General features: G+C 35.1%; 2 pseudogenes; one reads left to right on the forward strand and one right to left on the reverse strand.

Moving 5' to 3' along the window:
- LOC101593150 overlaps positions 1-5,179 on the forward strand; it is a 34,881-nt pseudogene extending 29,702 nt beyond the window's left edge.
- A 133-nt stretch (positions 5,180-5,312) lies between these two features.
- LOC101559778 overlaps positions 5,313-24,917 on the reverse strand; it is a 37,376-nt pseudogene continuing 17,771 nt past the window's right edge.

Below are 24,917 nucleotides of genomic sequence, written 5' to 3' on the forward strand. Positions count from 1 at the left end.
CCTCTCTCCCCACTCTCACACACTGTCCTCCATCCTCCCTCCCTCCCCTCTCCCCTCTCCTCTCCCCCCCCTCTCTCTCACACACACACACACCCTCCCTCTCCTTCTCCTTTCTCCCCCCTCCCTTCCTCTCTCTCTCTCTCCTCTTTCCTCTCTCCCCACTCTCACACACTGTCCTCCATCCTCCTCTTTCCCAATCTCCTCCTGTTCCTCCTCCTCCTCCTGCTCCTCCTCCTCCTGTTCCTCCTCCTCCTGCTCCTCCTCCTCCTGCTCCTCCTCCTCCTGCACCTCTTCCTGCTCCTCCTCCTTCTTCCCCTTCTCCTTTTCCTCCTCCCCCTCCTCCTTCTTTTCTTCTTCTTTTGTTAGTTATTTAACCATGTAACTGGTTAAATTATGGGGCTTGAGTTTCAGTTTTATAATCTGAAAAAAGGAGGTACAAAACATCACAAGAGTTATTGTGGGATCCAAACACAACTCTACAAGAAAATATGAACAAAATAGTTGGCAACTAGTCAGTATAAGGCAACTTGCAGGATGTTGTCACTAATTGAACATATTTTTGCAATACTATTTTACAGTTTAGAAATAGAGCTGTCTCTAATATCATTATGATATAGATATTTTAAATATAATTAAATTTGGTGAAACCTAATGAGGACTAGTGTATAAATAAACATTCTTTATACCAAACGTTAATATCCTGAAGTGAATATCCTTAAAATAAGAAGCAATTGTCATTTAGGAAATGTGAGAATAGTCACAGTCAGATGTATTGACAAGCAAAAGCCGGGAGGGAGGGAAGGAGACAGAAAAGGAGGAGGGCTTCAAACAGATGCAAGACTCTTGCTAGTATCTCTTACCTATGTCTGTGATTGCCTGAAAGGGTGAACCTCATCCTTTCATTTTTCATAGAGTTCTTAAAATATTCACAACCAGTACATTTCCCAGGTATTTCAAAGTGCAGCACAGTTTACCTTCACAAGCCTGAAAAAAAGTGAGTAGTCTTTACTAAAACTAAAAATAGGAACAAATAAAATATTAACAAGAACAAATTTATACCCAATGCAAATGTTGATCTCAGTAAAATAGGAAATTTTCAATGAAAAATGAACTTGAACAGAAAAGCCAGAACTATGAAATTTATTATTAAATACTCTTTGGATTATCTATAACAATATTCCTTAAATTCACACATTTTTTTTGTTTTCCAAAGTATAAATTCACAGCATACTGAAAATCAAATGTACAACAGATAAGTTATTTTTTATATTTTTAATGACAATTAAGTGTTGAAATTTTTAAAGACTACTCTTTAAGTAGATAATCAGATGATGCAGAAAGTAAATTTAATCTTTCCTTGGTTTTCTGAAGAACAAGATCTTTTTATCTATAATGTCTCATTTACTTTAACTACATTTTGTAGTTGATTAAACTGTGACTCTCAGATATCGAATAATTGTCTTCAAATATGCTAACTAAACAATAAAGTATGTCTGTAGCCTTCAATACATAGTAAATTCAATAAGAACTACTGTGTTTTACTAAGTAAACAATCCACATTAATCTGTCTACCATTAGTTAGCGGAAAACAAATTTTAAAATCTTTGGGAACCTCTCAGTTATGTTAATTTTTATGCAACAGTAGAAAAGAAAGATAAAATTAGTTTATTGATTTTTTTTATTTTCATCTTTTACTTATTTATTTGGTATAGGGTCTCACTACACAACTCAGACTCACAGTGATCTTCCTGTCTCAGCTTCCTCAGTGCTGAGATTACAGGTGCATCACCATGCCTGGTTTTGGAGGTGGGCGTGGCAGGACCAGGGTGGGGCCAGCATGGCATGTAGTTCTGGGGATCTAACCTGGGTCCTTGTGCTTGCCAGACAGGTGCTTAGACCGTTGAGCTATCTCATCAGCCAGTTCATTGATATTTTTCATGATACTTCCTCTTAGTTTAAAAATTATTATAACTAATTCTTCTGATAATATGCTCAGCATAGTTTCTATAGGGACATTAAACTTGACAACCAGCTACAGTGCCCAGTTTCTATATCAAAAAAGTGGACCTCAGAGAAAGTCTACAATGTTTCAGGATCTGATCATTAAAGCCCAACATTTTCTCTGTCAGTCCATGTTTGATAGTTTTTACATGTTAGTGATAAACTGCTTGGTAGGAACAAATCTGAAGGAGAAGTAAGATAGGTCCAGCATAGGCAAAAAACTATTTCAAGTGGAGTAAGAGAAAGGAGCACAGAGTGAATCTGAAATCATTGTCAACACCACCCTGTACCCTGCTCCTCTGAGAGCGAGGCTGTCGTGGGGAATTCTTTTAGTCTTTTGCGCATCACTTCATTGATTTATGGATTATGATTTTATCTGATGAATATCCCCAAATTATTTAACTAAGTATTAACTATTTGGGGGATTCAGAATAATAAAATTAATAGTGAAATCAGGCTTTAACAAAGCACTGATAATCACTCTATGAATCACATTCAAAAGATGACTTCAGGGCCAGCCAAATAGCTCAGTGGATTAAAGCGCTTGCTTAGGCAGATACAGGGGCTGGGAATTCAAATCCTGGGCCTGCTGTGCTGGCCCCACCCCTGGGGCATGCTGAGATGGTGATTGGCATGGGGTGTGGTGGTGGGCGCCTGTAATCCCAGCACTTGGGAGGCTGTAAACAGAAGGATCACTATGAGTGTGAATGCACAGTGAGAGCCTGTATGCCCTGTTCTAAAATAAAAAAAAAGGTGACTTCAGTTAATCAACACACAGTATTATTACTTCATGTCTGAGATAGAAAATTAACATTAAATATCCAATAAAAAGTGAAATCAGAAAAAGAAACTACATCATCAGAAAAATATCGAAAAATAATTTTCTAGATTAAAAAAATCCTACTTAAATGTCATTATTATATTTTAACATTAGAGAGTTGTTGTCAAAGTATGAGATTATTGATTTCCTCCATCCACTGGTCATCAACATCTGTGCCACACACAATGCATTAGTATTGCAGCAAAGTGTTTCCTAATTTAGTTTATGAAGATCATATATTATTGTTTTTAAATAATTATAATTTGATATCATGATACTAGGAAAATTTTAAACAAGAAAATAACATGTTGGGGCCAGTAAGATGGCTCAGTAGAATAAGTGCTTGCCTGGCAAGCACAAGTGCCTGAGTTCAATCCCCAGTTCCACCCCAAAAGTAAATAAATAAATAACATGTTAAAGAAAGTTTGTTAAGTTCCACAATGTATTATATCATTAACCTTCATAAAAACATTTAAGAAAGTAATTTTTTTTCTTTTTTTGGTAGGACAGTTTCAATAATTAATATATTGCATACATTCTTCCTAGTAGTTAACTGTTGTACAAGATGTGAGGACATGGTATCCTATTTACAAACATGATTAGAACAAATGCCTCTATTCATTAAGAGAATGTAACTATATATCTACTCTAACCATTTTGAATACACAGATACAAAATGGACATTCATCAGTATACCCCACTTTTTTCTAAGTTCTGTTATTGAATATTATAGGTGTGTAAACTCAGCAAAATATTCTAAAAGAGTCCAGTAGCCCATAATAGCATTGGGTCTTCTGTTTAACTGGCAATGTCAGAAATTATTGACCTGTGTCCCCCACAGCTCAACATAACAGCATGGCTTTATTTCCTATATTTCGTCTTCATACTTTTCTACTGGATGGTTAAGACCAAGGTAAAACAGGACCTATGCAACAAGAGTTGTAGCTTTTGGGTTTGATAAGGTCAGTGAAATCCCCTCAGGATTTATCTTGAGATCCTGTACCTCAGATTGTAGAACCTTTGTCCATGTCAGCCATGTGGATGAGTCACGGCCATTGCTTGGCCATTGTGCTCTCTGTGAAAGCCTGAGAGAATGTTTTCTCTCCATGAGACTCTCCTTAGGCACACTCTACATCATCGATCAGTTTCCTCTTTGCTATAAAGAGTGATAAACTCGAAGCCTTTATATTGAAGTGGATGCCACTTGAAGATACACTCATAAGTCAAATAAAGCAGACATGCATGTGTAAATATCATACAGTTTCCCTAGTATAAGAACTCAAAAGAAGAAATACAAATAGAAAGGTATAATACAAGAAAAGGAAAGCAAGAGCTCAAGGACTAACTAACCAGTAATTTTTAAAGACACAGTAATTCAATTAGGTTACATTTCTAGTGAATATAAAATTTAAAGATGATACTTATGCCTTCATATAGTAATTCTGTACAATGAACATATATTGTATGAAATTTTCATGTCTTATACTACTAAACCTTTTTATATATTTATTATATAACTAGATTTTAACTTTTATAATTTGCTAGTTTGTGATTCTTGACCATATTTGAGTTCTTACTTATTGACAAAAATACACATGAAAAATAAATAGCAATTTTCTTTTCTTTTAAAATATTTTTAAAATCTTTTATTTTATTTATTTATTTGGTACAGGGCCTCCCTATGCAGCTTGGACTTGTAGTGATCCTCCTGTTTCATCCTCACCAGTGCTGGGATTTCAGGCATGTGTCATTATGCCAGGTTCAGGCCAGCAAGAGGCTCCCAGGGTCTAGGGCCAGCAAGGCTTATATAAGATACAGAGTACCGAGCTTGGGATCTTGCGCTTGCAAGGCTGGAGCTTATACTGCTGCGCAATCTCCCTGGCTAGCAATTTTATTTTCTATTTTTATTTTGCATTTAAAAAATGTAATGGCATCTTTCAGTGACAAAATCATTTTAGATATTTGCATTGTTAAGCCTATCTGTAATATTTACTGCTTCTGTTCTCCCACTACAGGCAAGCATGGAGCAAACTAAAACAATTAGCAAGTAGACTAACTTTTCCCCATACTGTACCATAAGCAACAAAGGCTTATCTAGTGGACTTTATTTTTTTCCACACATGTAAAGGAAACTCAAGGGAAAGAAATGAGGAGAAAGTAGAGTTGATTTTGTGACAACCAGATTTTCAAGCCAGCATCCCAAAGAGTAGAGTATTATGTAGAGAATAGTTTGTTTATATTGTCTTGTTTTGAAATTCTGTATCTTTGTCTTTTGTTTTTTAGAATACCTACAACTTCAGCTGTGGGGATAAATTCAGTCAGCCACTAAGATTAAAACATAGTCCTGGGCAGCAGTAAATGTTGTTTGTTTTTATTTTCTGGTAACAGGGAACAGGCAAGAGTTCAATTTTTTTTTTAACACATGCAGTACAAAAGTTGTCCTCATTCCTTGATTGTCTCTTTTTCACCAATCTACTTATCCAGAGAAGAGTTACCTTATCTCCAGATCACCCCATGTGACTTAGTCATTGACCAGCTCGCAGACTATACCAGGCAGTTCGGAGACCTGTGCTCTGGTCTGCACCAAGAAGTCTCAGTCCCTCAAGATTGCAGTGTGAGGGGTCTTGGTCAGAGTATCAAAGTCACTGGAGGAACCAAAAGCCATACTCATCCTATCAGGCCTGGCACAGCTTCTTCCAATGGACCCAGAGGCATCATCTACTTTGAGTTCAAAGTGAGACATGCCTGTCCTGGTCAGAGCATCCAATAATTCCTTGACAAATGGCATGAACTCCTGGTCCTGGCTGAGTGGAAGGACAAAACACTGGAATGAAGCAACCACAGAGGGAAAACTGAAGAACATTTTCTGTTCATTTCCTTGTTGTCCAGGGAATGTATGGTCAAGTATAGTGTGCCTGATCCTATAGGCCAAAGGAGGGTTCAATTACACTTGAAACAACTTCTTCCCTGTGGGCTTTTTCCTGGAATCTCTTCACACTGACCACATCTTTTGTTAACTGAAACGTTTTCTCTTCAGTTTCAACAGTGAATTCCCCTCTTTTATTGAGAACCAAGTCTATTTTCATAATAAAACATTCTCCAGCTTTGTGACCTTCTTCTATGCCTTGCCAACTGTTCCTTTATTGAGTTCATACTGAACAATATTAACTGTTTTGGGTACTTTGAGGGTTTTCCCAGCTACAAGTAAGACTTTACAGGCTCATGTATGACAAGAAAGGTCATAACAGGAATGATCAGCATGTCCAACAATCTTAATCTAACCATAGGATGGTTTGGACTCAGCACCCAATGGCCAGAGGCATAATGAGCCATCTCATTTTCCATGTGCTGTTGGAAGTTTAGTTTCTCTGCATATATACCAATCTTCATGAGGCCAAAGATACAACCCACCATTAATTTGTGATCACATTCTGTTCAACAGCATCCCCAAGGTGTAATTTCCAAGCAGACCGCTTATTGACCAGGGCTTTTTCTCAATACAAAGGTCAAAGTCTTCTGCATTCTGTATCTAGGGATGGTCTTTCTCATTGAGATCTACAAATTGCTCAATTTCTGCCACTGAAAATTCTCTGATTTGGGTTGACCCAGACCAAGGGGAGATCTCATTTCTAAAAGAATTTTCAGTCTTTGCAGCATCAAAATGCTATTTCTCTAGGTTGAATCCCAAAAGTCATTTTAAATGCAAGAAAGTCCCTTTTGCAATTTCTGGTCTCAAATACCTAGGCATGTTTCCTGCAGATCTTCAGTGAAGATCTTGAACATTAATTTACACAAAAAACGCAAGCAAGCAAGCTAGCAAGCAAGCAAGCAAGAAAGAAAAGACAGACAGATAGACAGACAGACAGACAGACAGACAGAGACAGAAAGAAATGTCTATTTACCTCTTGCCAATCCTTTGAACTCTTCGGATACAGCAGAACTCACCAGGTTGTGCAAGAAATATCTAGTAAAGATACCCAAACAAAACTAGTCTTAGAGTTTAATTACTTTTGAGAAATACTTGAAATACAAACATCAAAAGTAGAGAGAAATTGTTGAACACCCAAGGAATCTGGTAAATGACCTATAAGGGGGCCAACCAGATAGCTCAGCAGATTAAAACATCTGCTTAGGCAGACACAGGGATGTGAGTTTGATCCCCAGTGTGCTGTGCTGGCTCCACCCCCAGGGCACACTGAGACTATGATGGAGAGACTGGGCATGGTGGTGCATGCCTGTAATCCCAGTGCTTGGGAGGCTGAAAGTAGAATCATTACAGGTCCAATTTGTGCCATGAAACTCTGTAAACCCTGTACTAAATACATTTTTTTTTAAAAAAGAAATGTTTTAAAAAATGATCTATAAGGGAAAACAAACTATAGGAAACAGAAAAACAAAAATGACAACAAAAATTCCCTGCTTCATAGAAGTAGCACAACAATGGCTAATCTAGATTTAGCATAACAAGCCTGAAGAAAAATAAATTTATTAAATAGCTAACCTTCTTGGGTAAATGCACTTCACTACTTAACGAAGTAAGGGAACAAAATCCAGATGTGGAAAAATTAGTAGGCTCAATATGAAAAATAAAATAGTTGTACAATAAATTACAAAAACATGGTCGATCAGTAGAAGCAATAAATCTCAAGAACATAAGAGACAGGGCTGGCCACATAGCTCAGAGGACTAAAGTGCCTGCTTAAGGAGAGCGCAGAGGAGTGCTGTGTTGACCCTGTCCCCGGGGAGCACTGAGACAGTGATTGAGACTGAGCATGGTGGGTGTGCCTGTAATCCCAGTGCTTGGGAGGCTGAAATCAGGAGAATCACTCTAAGTCCAATCTATGTAGTGAGACCCTGTCCCAAAATAAAAATAAAAAAAAAAAAAAAAAAAAAGAAAGAACATAAGAGACAATCAAAATTGGAGATAAGAGTGCTGGCATGATAGCCCTTTGGACTAAGTGCCTGCTTAGGCAAGTGCAGGGACTGGGGTTCAATCTAGGCATCCAATGCCATGCCAGTCAAGCCCCTTGGCGCACTGAGCTAGCCAGTGAGTCCAGACGTGGTTATGCGTACCAGCACTGGGAGGCTGAAAACAGGAGGCTCACTATGAGTCCCATCTGTACAGTGAGACGCTGTACCAAATACATTAAAAAAGAAAAAAAGTGGAGGTAGAAACTTTAAAATGATTCAGTTTGTAAAAAGATTATTCCAGATATGGAATAAATCTAATCTATGACTTCAAGATTTACTATAGCTATAGTGGCCAATCAAATGTTACTAACTTGAGGATAAATAGATTATCACAATTGAGTAGAGAGTTTAATAATATGCACCCAGATAATGATCAATAGATTTTTTAAGGATTATTTTATTGTGGTTAATACACTTAATCTGAGATCTACTCTCAGTATTTTAACTGTATGATAAATTATTGTTGACTAAATGCACCACAAAGGTACGCAGCAAATCTCTAGCACATATTCATCATGCTTAAGCTTTGAGTCTCTCCTTCTGCGGCTCCTGAAAACTGCAGCACATTTTTGTGTCAATGAACTTAACTGTTTTAGAAATTTTGTGTGGAAGAAGACATTGTAAGCACTTTATGAAATATTTGTTATTCTGTAATCAGCTTATTTTACCGAATCTCCTCCAAGTTCATCTGTAGTGTGTCCTGTATCTTTTCTTTCTTTAATTCTGAATAGTGTTCTATCTTTTGTGCATATAACATTTTCTTTAGCATGCATTGACGGACATACGGTTTAGGTTGTTCTACATTTTGGATAGTGTCGATAATGCTTAAACAAACAGCATTTTAATTTTTGAGGGTCTTTCTATCTGTTTTTCATCATAGCTTCATAATTTTCCATTCTAACAGTGTGCAAGAGTTGAAATAACTTGACAGTATTGCTAATAGTTTTATTTTTTTTTCATAGTAGCCATTCCAAAAGTATGAAATGATACATACAGAGTGAAATGACAAATTAAAGAATGCGAGAAAATGTTTGTAAACAACATATCTGATAAAGACTTAGGGCATGGTGGTGCGCACCTGAAATCCCAGAGCTTGGGAGGCTGAAAGCAGCAGGATCACTAGGAGTCCGATCTGTGTAGCGAGACCCTGTAGATCCTGTACTAAATATATATATATTTTATAAAATTAATCTCCAAAATTCAAAAGTTCTAAAAATATAACAAATGTTTAATTTTTTTAATTATAATAAAAGACACATTGCCATTCCATCTCAAAATATACCCCTCATTTCAAGCACACACTTATCCCCCTTCCCCCATTCTTGCCATGTTCAAGTGTAGTAACACTGTTTTGAGTGGCTGTCTCATTTACTTTTCTCTCATTACTGAAACAAAATAACTGACATCCAAAGTTAAAGGAGGAAACTTTATTTAGCTCCCAGTCTGTGGAGGTTTCAGTCAGTAATCAGATGGCTCCAAGGCAGGGTGGTGTGGTGTGGGACAACAGTTCAAGGTGGCAGGAGACAGCAAAAGTAACAAAAACCACACCGGAGCTAAGCAAGGCTCTTTTTCTCTCTTATGCAGGCTACAGCAGGAGTAGCACTCACACCATCCTCTTGCCCTGTTCTTGCACAGGGTCAAGATGTTTACAAAGAAAGAATCCTGGCTCCCTGCTGAGTTGCTTAGTTAAACTTCTGACTTCCCAAGTTGACACAGTGCATTAGTCATTACAGTGACCTTAGGAGGTGTGATTAAAAAATACTGTGACTGCTGCTGTTACAGGCAGCTGAGTTAGATAGAAATATCATAGGCAATCAGACAGGGCTAGGCCCTCAAGGAGACAATATGGAAGACGAGATGACTTTGTAATTGTGGGAGAGACAGACCCCTGATGTGGGTCAGATCTCAAGATAAAAAAGTAAACAAATGCGGTCACATACCTCCCTGAAGATAGGCATCCAGGATTGATATTATAAATGAGTCTTTCACCTTAAGGAGACCCGAAAGTCACTAACCCAGCCCGCTACAGGAAAAGCCCTAGTTCTTTATTCAGGCCGGCTTGTCGGGCCCACTTGCTACGAGACTTGCTTCCCCATTTAGTTTAGGATTTGATCAATTGTACCTGAGCAATTGGTGCTTGTAATCTCACTGGTTGACCACAGTTGTGAATCACCTCATGTCCACCTAAGCAAGTCCCCATGTTTTCACCTTAATCCCACCTCACCAAATGGTTTTATTTCATAAATATCCCTGGAAGACAAAGCTTGGGGGCAACACGCTTGTGTCTGCCTTCTGTCCTTCTCTCAGACAGGAGCTTTCTTTCCCCCAGTGAATATATTCTGCTCTTAGCCTCCCTATTGTTCCTAAAATTTGGTTTTTGGTTTTAGAGAACATGAACTTGGCCCAGGTATTTTTCAGGTTGGGAGTTTCATTCCCTATATCACAGTTTATTGATTGATGTTGTACAAAGGAACACAGGCTCCAGAAAATATTATGGTGTATCCTCCTTGGCCTTAATCTATAGATCTCACAATGTATGGCTTTTGGTTATTTCCCAAAGTCAAGATGACTAGGAACGGTGAACGAATGTTTTGAATTGAATCAGGATGTGAAAACAGTCACAAAAGCACATCTAAAAATACTCCAAAGGAGGATTACAACAATTGCTTCACAAAGTGACAAGAATGACGGCACAGTTGTGTTTCAAATAAGTGGAATGTTTTGAAGGACATGAATGTGACATATAAGACAATATGTCTTCTACTACAGCAAAAGATTTTAATTCAAACAAACTTTTTTGATTCTACTTCACATATAAGCAATTTAAGAAGTCAACATATAGAACAAAATAAATAAAGCCAGTTACTAATTTCATGTAAAATAGATAATAATGTCAATAGATATTTCTCCAAAGAATAAATACAAATGATCCACTAAAATAACAAATATTTTCATCTAAATGTCCATAGTGACCAGGAAAACATAAATCAAGGCTAACAATAGTTAATTAACTTTGATATTCATGACCAGAAACAACTCAAATAAGGTAATAATTTCAGCAGACAGTTGTAGAAAAATAAGCATGCATATCCTGATGCAGTGATATTTGACCCTGAAGTGATAATCTACAACAAAATGGGACACAAAGTTAGTGTATACACCTTTAACACAACTTTTGGATAAAATAGAACAAAATATTGACAATCTTGGAATACGCTTGGGATAGCTTTAACAGATGGTTAAAAGGTAAATTGTCAAGGAAAAGTGATAAATAAGATGTTCCTGAAATGAAATAATTTTGTTCTCTGAAAGACATCATTAGCTAGATGAAAAGAGGAAATAAATATTTAAGATATAGAGAGTAGGTATAAATACTTAAAATATAATATTTAAACATTAAAAAATAATTGAAATATATATAATACTTAAAACTTTTTTTTTTTTTTTTGTCCAGTTCCACTCTTCCTGGGGGTGGCATGGTATGCAATGTAGGGATCTAACTGGGATCCCTGAGCTTGTGTAAACTTGCCTAAGCAGGTGCTCTGCTGAGCTGTCTCACAGGCCCAAAATAATGTCAAGAAAATAATACATTCATTTTTAAATTGATACAATATTAAACTACTTTCAAAATAAGATAGACTTGCCAATGTGCTCATAGAATATGGAATTACACACATTTTAAAAATATGATACATTGCATACCTAGAATTTTTTTAAAAAACATAAACTCTTAGAAGTTGCGAAAACAGTATAAAATGCTGCAAACACATTTGAAAGCACATTGACTGTTGCTTATAGGAATCAATGAATGTTCTACATCTGCACCCACTAAGTAGACCTATAAGAACTTATGTAAGAATAATTCAAACAGACATAGTAAAAGGCAAATATTCTTCAAGAAGCCACCAAAATGTTCACTAATAGATGAAGATATAAACAAATTATGATAAATTTAATGAATATAGTCTATTTCTCAGAATAATAAAAATTAAAATATTGTATAGAACATGGATAAAGATCACAAAGTATATATTTACAAGGGGGCAGCAATGGGTATAATTCCAGTTATACAAAATAAGAGAAATAGAACATCTATAGTAACAGGAAGATCATTAGTCCCTGAAAATAAGTGTGAAGTAGAAGGAAGTGCTGCAAGAAGGAATAGAGTGCATTGGGTGACACGAATAATGTACATTAAAGGGCAGTTTAAAATAGTGTCAAAAATCTGTCTATACTCTTTGAAGTATCTGCATAAAATCAGTGCATTTTCCTGTAGATAAATTATATTTTAATGAAGTCTTTAAAATGTGTAACTCAAGGAAATTTCACTCTTAACCCTGAGAAACATAAAAAAAACTGTAACAAAGAAATAATTTGATATTATAAAGCATGAAAGAATCATTGGCAAAAAAAAAAAAAAAATAGGACCTTAAACCACCTTGTGGCCTGGTTCTGTTTTTTGCATTACTTAAATTTCTCTAATAGCCTGCTTTTTCCCTGCATGAAATTTTATAGATTTACATTGTCTAAACAACCATCTATGTCTTTATAATTTCCACATTTTCTACATTAAGAAAAAGTTGCCTTATTTTTGAGACTCTTCCTCTCACTTTTAAATTTATTGTTCTTTTTATTTATACCAATCCATAAACTTTTTTATTTTGAAGAGGAAAAAATAATAAAATGTTACAGAATTTGTAAACAACATGATTGGAAATTAACAAAGGTTGTTATATGGCATATTGGTATCTTCAAGATATTTGCTCCGATCACCAGATATAGGCATGAAAGTTGATCAAAGAATATAAGCACTAGCTGTTCCTTTCATTGAACCAATAGAAATTCATCCATAAAAATTTTAATACTTTTTTTTAAAGGAATGAGGAGACAAAGAAAGAACAACAGCACCTTTCTGAGTCAAATAATGTAAAGGTTGGTATCTGGCTCTCCACTTACTCTATCTCACTAATGCTTCCTTTTTCTAAAAAATAAAGCTAATTCATGGCACATCTATTGCTCTGAGTATACACATTAATTTTCATTTTTATTACTTGGTTTTCAGTTTTATTACTTTTCCCTCTTTTTATTCTCGGTCATTCAACATGCCAGAGCCATAGCACGTGTTCTTCTAATAATTACTGTTTGTGTCTGCCTTTGATTTCATACTTTCTAGTTGGTTTCTCCAAGTCAAGTTCAAAAATTGCTAAAATTAGGGCCGGGGAGATGGCTTAGTGGAATAAGTACTTCCCTGGCAAGTGCAAGGGCCTGAGTTCAAACCCACAGAAAAAAAAAATTGCTAAAATTTTCCTTTAATCTTTTCACTCACATCAAAGATTTTGATAACAAGGACTCAAGACATTGTTTGTGAGCTCTACATGGTTTTTATATCTTCACGCTGGTAATTTTATTATATAAGCAAAAATAATCATAAATAGACTGGCATGGAAGTCTCAAATTTATTGTGAATTTTAATGATGCTGATTGCCACCATTATTTCCTGTATATAATTCTGTTAGGCAACTTGGATTAGTTATCCTTATAGTACTGGCAGCAATAGACTCTACAACATAGAGTTCTAGTAAAATTTTAAGATTATTTTTCGTATTAATTTTTGTCTGATTATGTTGATAAGTAAACAATATTCTGTCTTTTTAAAAAAGATTTTAACCCTTTCTAAAAAATTTTTAAAATTAATTTTGTTGAGAATTAACAATGAGACAGTTTCAAAACTAATTAATGGGATAGTTTCAATAATTAATACATTACAAAAAACATTACAAAAATTAAAAAGATTTTAAATTTTAAATTTTAAAATTGTAGCTTTAGGTCCAGCCAGATAGCTCAGCAGACTAAAGCGCCTGCTCAGTCAGAGTGCAGTGGCTGGGATTCGATTCCCAGTGTGCTGTGCTGGCCTCACCCTCAAGGTGTGCTGAGACTGAGATTGATACTGGGTAAGGCAGTGTGTGCCTATAATCCCAGCGTTTGAGAGACTGAAAACAGGAGAATCACTACGAGTCTGATTTGTGTATTGAGACCCTGTAGACCCTGTACTAAATACATTTAATAAATAAAATAAAATTAAATGAAATTTAAAAAATAAAATAAAATTGTAGCTTTAGCTATGAAGAGTGGATATTCATAATGGCTACACATTTAAAGATCTGCTATTAATTCTTCTCAGGGACCTTCAGAGAAGTTAACTAGATAGAATACTTTCAAATCCATTTTGGTATGTCTGTTATTATACCAATACCAAAACCAGATGAATATGTTACAAAAAAATTACAAGCAAATAGATCTGATATAGATGCAAAGATCCCCAATGTAATTGTAGAAAAGAAAATTCAGTGACAATAGTTTCACTCATGGTGACAATGTGATATATGCCTCCGGTGCAAGGACATTTCAACAAATGTAAATTAATCCATGTGATACATCACATTAATAGGCTGAGTGTCAAATCCATATGGGTCTCTCATTAGATATAAAAAGATATTTTAGAAAATTCAGCACCATTCATGGTAAAAATACAAGCAAATTCATTATAGATGGAATGTACCTTAACCCAATAAAGCTACACATGAGAATCACGCAGCTGGTGAAAAGCTGAAAGCTTTTCCTGTAAGATTAGGCAAAAACAGTGATAATTATTCTCACCAACTTTGTTCAAAATGATGAGGGCCAGCCAAATAGCTAAGAGGGTTCAGGCGCCTGCAAGCAGGTGCAGGGCTTGGGGGTTTGATCCCTGGGCCTGCCTAGCCAGCCCCGCCCCCAGGGTGCACTGAGATGGCAGTTGAGACTGGGTGTGATGGTGTGCAAATGTAATCCCAGCTCTTGGGAGGCTGTAAACAGGCACATCACTGTGAGTCTGATCTAGCAGTGAGACCCTGAATTTATAGACCCTTCCCTAAAATACAAAAACAAAAAACAAAAAACAAAAAGGATACCCGAATTTCTTGCTACCTTAACTAGTCAAAAGCAAAAACAAGCCTCCAAACAAGAAAGAGGAAGTATGACTGTCACTGCCTGGTAATAATATGATCTTATTTATATAAAAATTTAAAGCTGCACCAAAATTTTTCATAAGTGATAAATGGACCCAATAAATAGAAGATTCAATAACAAGAAATAAACCTCAGAACTTTTTCTTTACACTAACAATACACCGTTTAAAAAGAATTAATGTCATTTATAAAAGCTACAAAATATGTAGGAAGAAATTTAAGTGAGTGATAAGTCCGCATCCCCCAAACTGTAAAACACTGATGAAATCTTCCCTCTTTTAAAGAGAAGAGTAATGCAATATAAATAGATGAGGTGCGTAGTTCTATCCTCGGAGAGGGCTTCATTTAAAGAAGTGCCAAGATACAGAGCTTTGCCAACTGGAAGCAGCTTGTTGGTGAGGCACATCACAAACCCGCATATCTCAAAAATGAATATTTCCCATTTAATGTTGAACTAAATAGTTTTTTTTTATTTTGTATATAAGCAATCAAGTTGATCTGCCAAAATCCATTGATGTTAAATAATCGCATGATACTTTATTTATTTATTTTTGGCACTGGAGATTGAACTCGGGACCTCGTACTTATGAGGCAGGTGCTTAAGCTGCTGAGCAATCTATCCTGCCCTCACTTTTAAGTTATATACTGAAAAAAATTGCTTCCTATAAGAAGTTATTCCATTTTGAAAATGTTCACAAAGGAAATGTAGATTTTTTTAACTCATGGTGACTAATATAAAAATAAAACTCTATTCATTCAACATATAAAATGTTTAGTAAATCATTTGGTAATTAGAAGCATAAATATCTTTAAATTTTATTAATTTGAGTTAATTTAATTGGCATATTTCTACCAAAGTAATGTCTATATTGTAAATGAAACTAAAATTTAAGAAGTTCTATGAAGTCAATAAATATGCATGATCAATAGATTATTTCAAGAAATAATGTAACTTTGTTTTTAATATGGCACTTTTGTTATTTTAGCCTTTTTCTGTCTTTTAATCCTAGCTTTCCCCATTTGTTAAGATGCTGCTATTGGCAGGGTCTTACAGTGCTGTGTGCTCGGGCTCAGTGGCACACTGTATGGATGTTGTTTGGGTACAACAGTCTATAGAGGAGTTTCCCACTGGCTGAGTTGGGAATAAACAGGAGAAAAGAAATTTTGATTCAAATAATATATAGACTTTCATTGTTATTGGTGAATGTTGGTAAATTTCTCTCTCTATTCACAGAAATTTACCAGCATTCACCAGTAACAGTGATATATATATATATATATATATATATTTTTTTTTTTTTTTTTAAACTGGGAATTGAAAGTGAACTAAGGGACTTACAATTGCCAGGAATGCGCTGTGCCTCTGAGCTATATCCCTGGTCTCTGATTAACTATATTTTTATTGACTGTATGTCACTAGTACCTTTTTAATTTGTGATTTTTAAATTTTAAAGTAATTTTAGGGCAGGCCAAATAGCTCAGTGTATTAAAGCCCCTGCAAGCAGGCGCAGGGGCTGGGAGTTCAATCCCCCGGCCTGCTGTGCCAGCTCTAGGCGTGGTGCATGCACTTGTAATCCCAGCTCTTGGGAGGCTGTAAGCAGGTGGAACACTATGAGTCTGATCTCTTAGTGAGACCCTGAACACCCTGTAGACCCTACCCTAAAATACAAAATGATAATAATAATAATAATAATAATAATAATAATAATAATAATTTTATCTCATTGGGAAATGGGTCCAAGATTCCCCATGTTAGGATGTGACAGTAGCTCAGTATTATAGCACTTGCCTGGCAAGTTCAGGACCCTGGGTTTGATTTGTGATTTTAAAAACTGCATTAAAAATTAAAGAATCCCTAAGATGCCATTATTTTTTGTCTTAATTTTCTTCTCTTTATAGTATTTTTGAGTATTACTACTTTTTTTAGGAGTTGCTTCAAATATCTGTTTTTGTGAGTGTTTTCAAAATGCCATGAGTTGTTTAGAAAAACTACTTTCAACCAAAGTAATGTCTATATTGTAAATGAAGCTAAAATTTAAATAGTTCTATGAAGTCAATAAATATGTATGATCAGTAAGGTTATTTCAAGAAATAATGTAATTTTTAAAAAATATGGCACTTTTCTTATTTTAGCCTAATTTATAGACATTACTTTGGTAGAAAATAATTTCGCTAAACAGCTCATGACATTTTGAAAACACTCATAAAAACAGGTATTTAAAAAAAAAAACAGGTATTTGAAGCAACTCCTAAAAAAAAGTAGTAATACACAAAAATACTATAAAGAGAAGAAAATCAAGACAAAAAATAATGGCATCTTAGGGATTCTTTCAATCCATCTTTTTCTTTTATTGTAATAATGTATTTAATGATTATACTGACAAAACAAATAGCTTTATTAACACAAACAAGTTCACATCAGCATGATTACCAAGAAATAAATGGTTAAAATACAGAAATACCCATGCTTGCATGGTCTTTAGAGGCAAATATTTTTCTAACACATTTTTAACAGTCTTCGCTGAGCTCTTTTAGTGCATTAAAATGATCTAATATTTCTAGACAAACTAGTCTTCTAAACAGTAGAGTGACTACAAGACAGCATGATCACCTCCTTAGACTTAACATTGCAGCCCCTGACATTAATAGCATAAGACCCAATTATATACCCTGTTGTGTAGAGAACAGTAATGCCAAGAGAAATCTTCTCTTATTATTCAGACAGTTCTCTCTTATTATCAAGCAATAGATGAGAAATTTCAGCCCAAGAACACAGAGAATCAACATGCTACCAAAAATATTTTTCTGTAGCTAACCTAGCATAGAAAGTGCAGAAATAAAATAACACTCTGAGCAGGCATTGTTAGAGCTGAAGTCACTTGGAAGATTATGGGCTTTTGAAAGATGAACATATTTTGACCGTTTCAATCATAGACGATACGGTCAATTGACTTGAAGAAGGGATAGAAATGGAGTTTCAGATTCCACTGTTCTATTTTTACCAAACCGTAGGACAACAAAGCTATTTATGACTTATCTTCAGAGTTTCAAGATTATTTCATGGACACTACAGTTGCAAATAGTCTATTATCATAGCACTTAACTGAGCCTACTTTAGCTAAAAAGGTTTTGAATTTCATGTGGTGAAAGAGATAAAGCTGCAATCAAAATAATAGTAAATTCCCTGATATTGACCACCTATTTCTTAAAGCAAAATCAATTTAAGATTCTCTTTGCATAAACTGATCCAGTGCCAATTAGTCCCAGTAGTAATAATGCCAATTCATATTACTTCCAAAGCTGAAGTATTTTTTTAAAAAAACCATCAGAAGTCCAATGGATGCTGGTAACATTCCTTTACTAATGACTTAGATGTACAGTGATGGCTCTCAAGGAAATGAAGTGGAGCAGTCCCCAAATCTATAATACATCATACAGAACCCTCTTTAATACATTGCCCAGCCTTATTCTCTATTTGGTTTCTGAGTCTTTGCACTTACTCGTATACTAAAACCATAAAAATCATTTGCAGTTCAGCCTCTTTTTAAAGATATATTTGCCTCTCAATTAGAAATGCTTAGAGATTTACAGAATCTTAGAACTTTTGAAATGGGGATAATTATCTTCTGAAATTTTTCTCATGGCTAAAAGGACTAGATTTTTACCCCCTATCATTCACACCATAAGTCTCTCTTTGAAAACTAGGTAATGATTTTTTAAATGTGCAATTTAAAATTTCAAACCATATTACCATCTTCCTCCCAGAAGCTTCACTGTCAGTGACTCAGTAAAACCATCATTAATCACAAGATAAGCTACAGTCATGTGGTGATTATAATTTGGTCCCACAGAACCAAAGACAAATGATATGGAATACTATTAGCAATGATGGCTTTAATGTAGACATTCATCATGGATTCGGGTTCACTTGATGTGACTTCAGGATAAAAACAGAGGGAAATTGCCTCGCTATTGAAAATTCCATTACTATCAAATCATAATTTTGGCAAAATTGTATAAATTAAGAATGATAGATTTTTTCATTTTCATTTTTTTTCTCTTCAAAGATGAAAATTGCAGGGTTCTTTGAAGAATCCAGATGCTGAGCAATTAGAATAGTGAATACTGATTAGTTGTTATCAAGCTAATTGCTAATAATAGAATCTAGAGGCTTTGGTAAGCTGGCTCTTTAGAGGAATGAAATGGTTATTCCAGCTCAGGAGAATAAGTAGAGTGTTAACAGAGGCTAAGCAGGAGACACACAAATGTGCACAGATATCTGTGTCCATGAACACACACACACACACACACACACACACACACACACACACACACACAGAGTCTTTCATTAGTGGAAAATTGTACTTTAGCTTTTTATTGATTGATATTACATTTAGTTTAATTTTTCTATATTTTGACAGACAATTTCTTCAGTGAAAGAAATAGTTTGTATTTCTTGGGAGCTTCAAAACTAAATGGTGCATTTGCATATATATCTATATATCTATATCTATCAATTTATCTACCTATCTTATAATTGGCAGTATGATCCCATTATCCACCTCATGAAATCATCTTTTCTTACATCTAGACTATGAACAATATGAATCACTTATAAATTTTTAAAAAGTACCTACAGCAAAAGAAATTTGAATAGAAGATATCTAATTTGAAATTTACTTAAATAATTTGGGTGCTAAAGAAACAAAAAGATTAGCTCCTACTAGTCAGAAGTTTCTTGTGACAAGGAAACCAGCTTGGCGTCTGGCTGCAGGCTGATTGCAAGCATGCTAATTTTCATGTTTTGTATATTTGAACAAGCCACTTAATTTTGTGCAAAAGATATTTTTGGGCACAGTGTTAATCTGCTAGGACTGTTGTAACCCCGTCACAGTTAAACCTGGTGGTTTTAAACAGCAGGAACTTGTTTCTTGAATTGCTGAAGTCTTGAAGCCCAAGACCATCAATGTCAAAGCTCTGTCTTTGGCCTTTTCACTATTGTCTTTTCTCTCTGTCTTCATGTGATTGATCTTTTCTCCATGTACACACATGTTGGGGTCTCCATCTGTGTATGTGTAGTTTTGTTTCACTCTGTGTGTCCAACTGAGAACATCATCAGATTGGACTGAGGTCAGTCATATCAGATGCCTTTAAGCCTAATTGCTCTGTTAAAAGACCTATCTTCAAGTACTGTCACACTTGTGTACTAGTGGATAACAAAATATTCAGGCAATGTAATTCAAACATAATATACCCTTTTAATGTTGAAATGGGAATTCATCACTAGAGCAAATAGAAAATCATGTCTTCCTAAAGTTTTTATATTTCTCCTAAAGGGAATAAAATTTCAATTTCCTCGTCTGTATAACAACTTCACAGGCCATTAGTGGGTTTATACTATGTGAGAGTGGAGAGTAATTAACTTAGTTCCTGACACATAATGAGTCTCAACAAATCATCCTAAATCATGCAAGAATAGGAAATGTTGATAAGCACTGTCAGATTAGATTTAGAAAACTCTCACATATTCTTGGCCTGAATTGGAAGTTAGTTGGTAGCCTTCATTTAATGCCATTGTTGCTGTCCAGGTACTTTACTCATATGAAATTATATATTATTTCATAAAAAGTCTTACTGCTCTTTTACTTCATTACTACTGCAACTTCATTACTACTGTCTCTGAATTTTTTAAATGATGTGATAAATTTTCATTTGATCAGATATTTATATTCTTCTTAGCATTAGATGTTTATGTCTAGTTCATAAGGAATGGCTCCAATGTAAAAAGGATCCAGTTACTGCTATTACAGCATCCTTGGAAATGTGTTAACAATTTTGGAACACCTGTTGCAAATATTGTTCTTTTAGAATCAGCAAGGTATGGTGACACATGTCTGTAAGCCCAGCACTGAGGCTGAGGTGGGAGGATCAGTGAGCGTTTGAGGCCAGCCTAGCTTCCAAAGTGAATTCGAGCCAACCTGAACTATATAGTGAAACTGTCTCAAAAAGACAAAATGTATGTATATTAGAAGCATAATGCCTTAAACATGTGAATGTGATAAAATTATTTGAAATGAATTTTAGCTAAATATCATATATATGATTGTATATATGATAATAATAATGATATACTATATATATATAGTAACTTCTCTCAGTCTCTTTCCTCTCTAAACTCCTCTCAATCTCTACTTATGTAGAAATAAGATAGTTGCACTTTTATTTATTGTTATAGTTTGAGTTTCTCCCCAAGTTCATATATCAAGTGCAAACTGTAATTCAATAATGTGGGGAGATTGGGTCAGGTAAGTGATCAGCATGAGAGTTTAGCCTGGATTAATGCCGCTATCATGGTAGTGATAACTGCTCCCAGGAGTGAGCTCTGCCTTCCCTTGCTGAATCTCCCACATGTTCTCTTTCCAACCTGTCTTTGGAAAATGCAGGACAGACATATTTTCTAGAAGCAGGCAGCTTAGTTCTAGACCCTCTAGACCCACTGCTCAACAACACATGCCAAAAAAGCTCCTAGTATTTATAAATTACTTAGTTTTTGATATTCTGTTGTAGGAAAATAAAACAGAAAACATTAAAATGGAGGATCCTTTTATAGGAAATAAACTTCTTATCTGACAACATTTTCCTTTAAAACTTTAAATAGATTTTTCTCACTGCATCTTGGTCTACAGGAATTCAGAGGAGTTTGCGGTTGATCTTGCAGGGCAACTTTGTTCATGACAAATTTATGGTCTTTCGATATCTTCAATAATTTCTCATCATTATTCACTCTTCTGCAGTAGACAAAAATGTACCTACATGGGGAATCATTTAGAAGTTTCTCTAGTTGGAGCTTTTCAGGCTTCTGCAATGTTTAGATTGAGTGTTTAAATCAACACTTAATGATAATGGAAAACATTACAAGTACTATTCTTAAAGTAATTTTTCCTACTGATTCTTCCTTATTCCGTGTATCTGAATCTTCTTTTGCATCACATTTGTATGCACGATAATTATGTCTTAGTTTGTTTTGTAGCACTACAACAAAATATCCAAGGTTGAGTAAAAAATTGAAATGTGTTGCCTGCTAGCTCTGGAGACGGGTAGGGCCGATCTCAGCGCAGCTGTGTGTGGTGTGTGCCTTCTTGCTGCATCCTAATAAGGTGGAAGGGCAAAGGGGGAGAGAGAGAGAGGAAAGTGCACCAACTAATAGAGCCACGTCTGTGATAGAGTGTCTAGCTAGGAGACAAGGCTGCCACGGCTTCACGATCTCTTAACGCCCCAACTCTTAATACTGTTACAATGGGAATTTAATTTCAGTATGGATTTGACATTAGAAAAGCTTCAAACAATATGAGGAGTATACAGTCTGTGAAACTTAAAAGAATTATTTTGGGGGCTGGCCAAACAGCTCAGTGGATTAAAAGCTCCTGCTTCGGCAGACGCAGCGTTTGGAGGTTTGATGCCCGGCACGTCCCGCCGTCCCGCCCTGGGGCGAGCTGAGAGGGCGATTGAGACCAGGCGTGGTGGCGGCACTGGTAATCCCAGTTCTTGGGAGGCTGAACACAGGCGGATCACTACAAATTGGATTACATAGTGAGACCTGTAGACCCTATGGACCCTTACTAAAAAAAAAAAAAAAAAAAAAAAAAAGAAAAGAAAAAAAGAATTATTTTGATGGGTCCTTTTTTTTTTCTTATTGTTTTTGTGTAAATCTATAAACCTATGATCAAGTTGGATAATTGTATTTTTCTGTTAGTTCAAATTTATTGTTGAATCCCTGTAGTAAATCACTGGATTTCTCTTTCTCTCTGTTTCTGTCTATTTATCTGTCTACTATCTTCTCACCCAGTTAGAGAAAAAAAATCCAAGGCATTTTAGTTTTTAGAAAATCGTTATAGCACCAATTTGTAGCCCTCCCCTCTGCATACTGTATATACCCTGTATGTGGAAAATATATTTGCTATACCTTTTTATCTTTTGCCCTGAAATTATTTTCATTCTTATGAAAAAATGATGAAACAACATTTCATGGCAAAATAATAACAGAATAACAGCAGTTAATGCACTGTGTTTCATTATCTCCAAACAACTACTCACAGTACAAGACATACAGCGAAACTTTCTCACCAAAAACCCCAAATAACACAAAACTTTCTTTACACTAAACTAGTCATATGAAGGTATCCAATTAGCATATATATTGAATTTTTAAGGAACGATAGAATGTATAATTTGGGAAGGTATATATATATATATATATATATATATATATATGGAGAGAGAGATGCAGAGATAGAGATAGAGACAGAGAGACAGAGAGAGACAGAGAGCCTGTTTTCCTATTTAGAAAAATCATGTAGGTTTTGAGCTTGTGTGTTGCCTTATTTCACTTAACTTCGCATTCCAATTTGGATCCATGCACGGTTGAATGCCTCAGCTTATCTTTATCACAGCATAGTGCCCCGTTGTGTATGTATGTAATATTTTTATTACCTATTCATCTGTTGATGAACATATATGCTATTTCCAAGATCTAGCTGTGATAAATTGTGTAGCTATAAATATAGGTATCTATGTGTCTCTGTGGTATGATTTTTAAAATTCTTTCCAGAAGTTACACAGGAGGGGGATATCAAGGACAAATGAATTCTTTTTTAAATTTCTGATACATTTTTTGAGGAATCATCAAGTTGGTTTCTGCAGTCATTTTACTAGTTAATATTCCAAAGAACAGTCTAGTAGAGTTCCTTTTCCCCTACATCCTCACCAGTATTTGGTTTCTTTAAGATGGTCATTCCCTCTGGGATAAGATAGAATATTATTGTTGTTGCTATTGCCACTTCTTGAATAGCCAGAAATATTGAGATTTATTCATGTATTTATTAATCATTTGTACTTCTGTAATATATCTATTCATTTCATTTATTCATTTTTGAATGGGTCTATTATTTTGGAGATCTATGTTTTGAGGTTTAAAAAATACTCTAGATATTTGTCTTCTGTCTGGAAAATAACTGGTACAAATTATTTTTGCAGTCTTTTAGTTTCGACTTTTTACTCTGCTGTTTCTTTTTAATTGGATGATATCCATTTGTTGTTTCTGAGGATTATTTCTGGTGGAACCAGATTTTGTTCAGAAAGTCTTTGTACCCATGACAAATATTTCTATTTGTTTTAATATTTTGATAGGTTAAATGTTTCTGTATTTAGTTCTTCGAACCATTTTAATTTTGGTCTAGTACATGTTGAGAAACACAAGTGAGTCTCAGATTTAATCTTTTACATGACTCATCCGAAATAATTGTGTAGTGAATTTTCTCTACACCATTTAGACTATCTAGTCTGAACTGTATATTTTTGGAATCGTTGCCAAAGATCAATTAGCTGAAAGTGCTTAGAGTTCCTTTTTCATATTCTGTTATGTTCCAATTATTCTCCTGGCTGTTTTTGTTTCAGTACTATGCTGTTTTTATGCCTGGAGTGAGGCTTTATTCTTTTAAAATGACTCAACTAAAATGGGAGGAATATGTGAATAGATGGATCCTTTATGAAAAAAGATACACAGAAAGTACATACACATGTGAAAATACTCTATTATTTTCATTAGAAATGTACACATGAAAACAATAATAAGTTATGACTATACACCTATTGGAAAGGTTAAACCAAAAAGAAAACCAAAAACACTGCTAATGAAGCAATACAGGACGCACGGGTATAGCATTGGTTGTTGATAAGATACAAAATGGTACAACCATTTCAAAAGGTCTGGCAGTTTCTTTTAACAAAGCTGCATACAGTTTCACCACAGTAGTCACACTGCTAGGTATTTACCCTGTTGAAGTAAAAGTGTGTACGCACATAAAATCCTGCATATTTGTTTTCATAATATGATGATTCACATTTGTGAAATCTGGAAATGTCCAAGACATGCTTCAATAGTTGAATTAAAACAAACTACAGCAAGCTGCTTGTTGGAATACTATGTGCCTGAACAAAAGGAATGAATTATCAGGACAAGCAAAGCCATGCATAAGTCTTGAGTGTATATGCCTAATTAGAAGGTCAGTTACAAAGTGTACGTAGTAAAGAGCTGGCCAAATAGCTCAGCAGATTAAAGCACC

The sequence above is a fragment of the Octodon degus genome, unplaced genomic scaffold (assembly GCF_000260255.1).
Source record: "Octodon degus isolate 3935 unplaced genomic scaffold, OctDeg1.0 scaffold00024, whole genome shotgun sequence".
NCBI lineage: Eukaryota > Metazoa > Chordata > Mammalia > Rodentia > Octodontidae > Octodon > Octodon degus.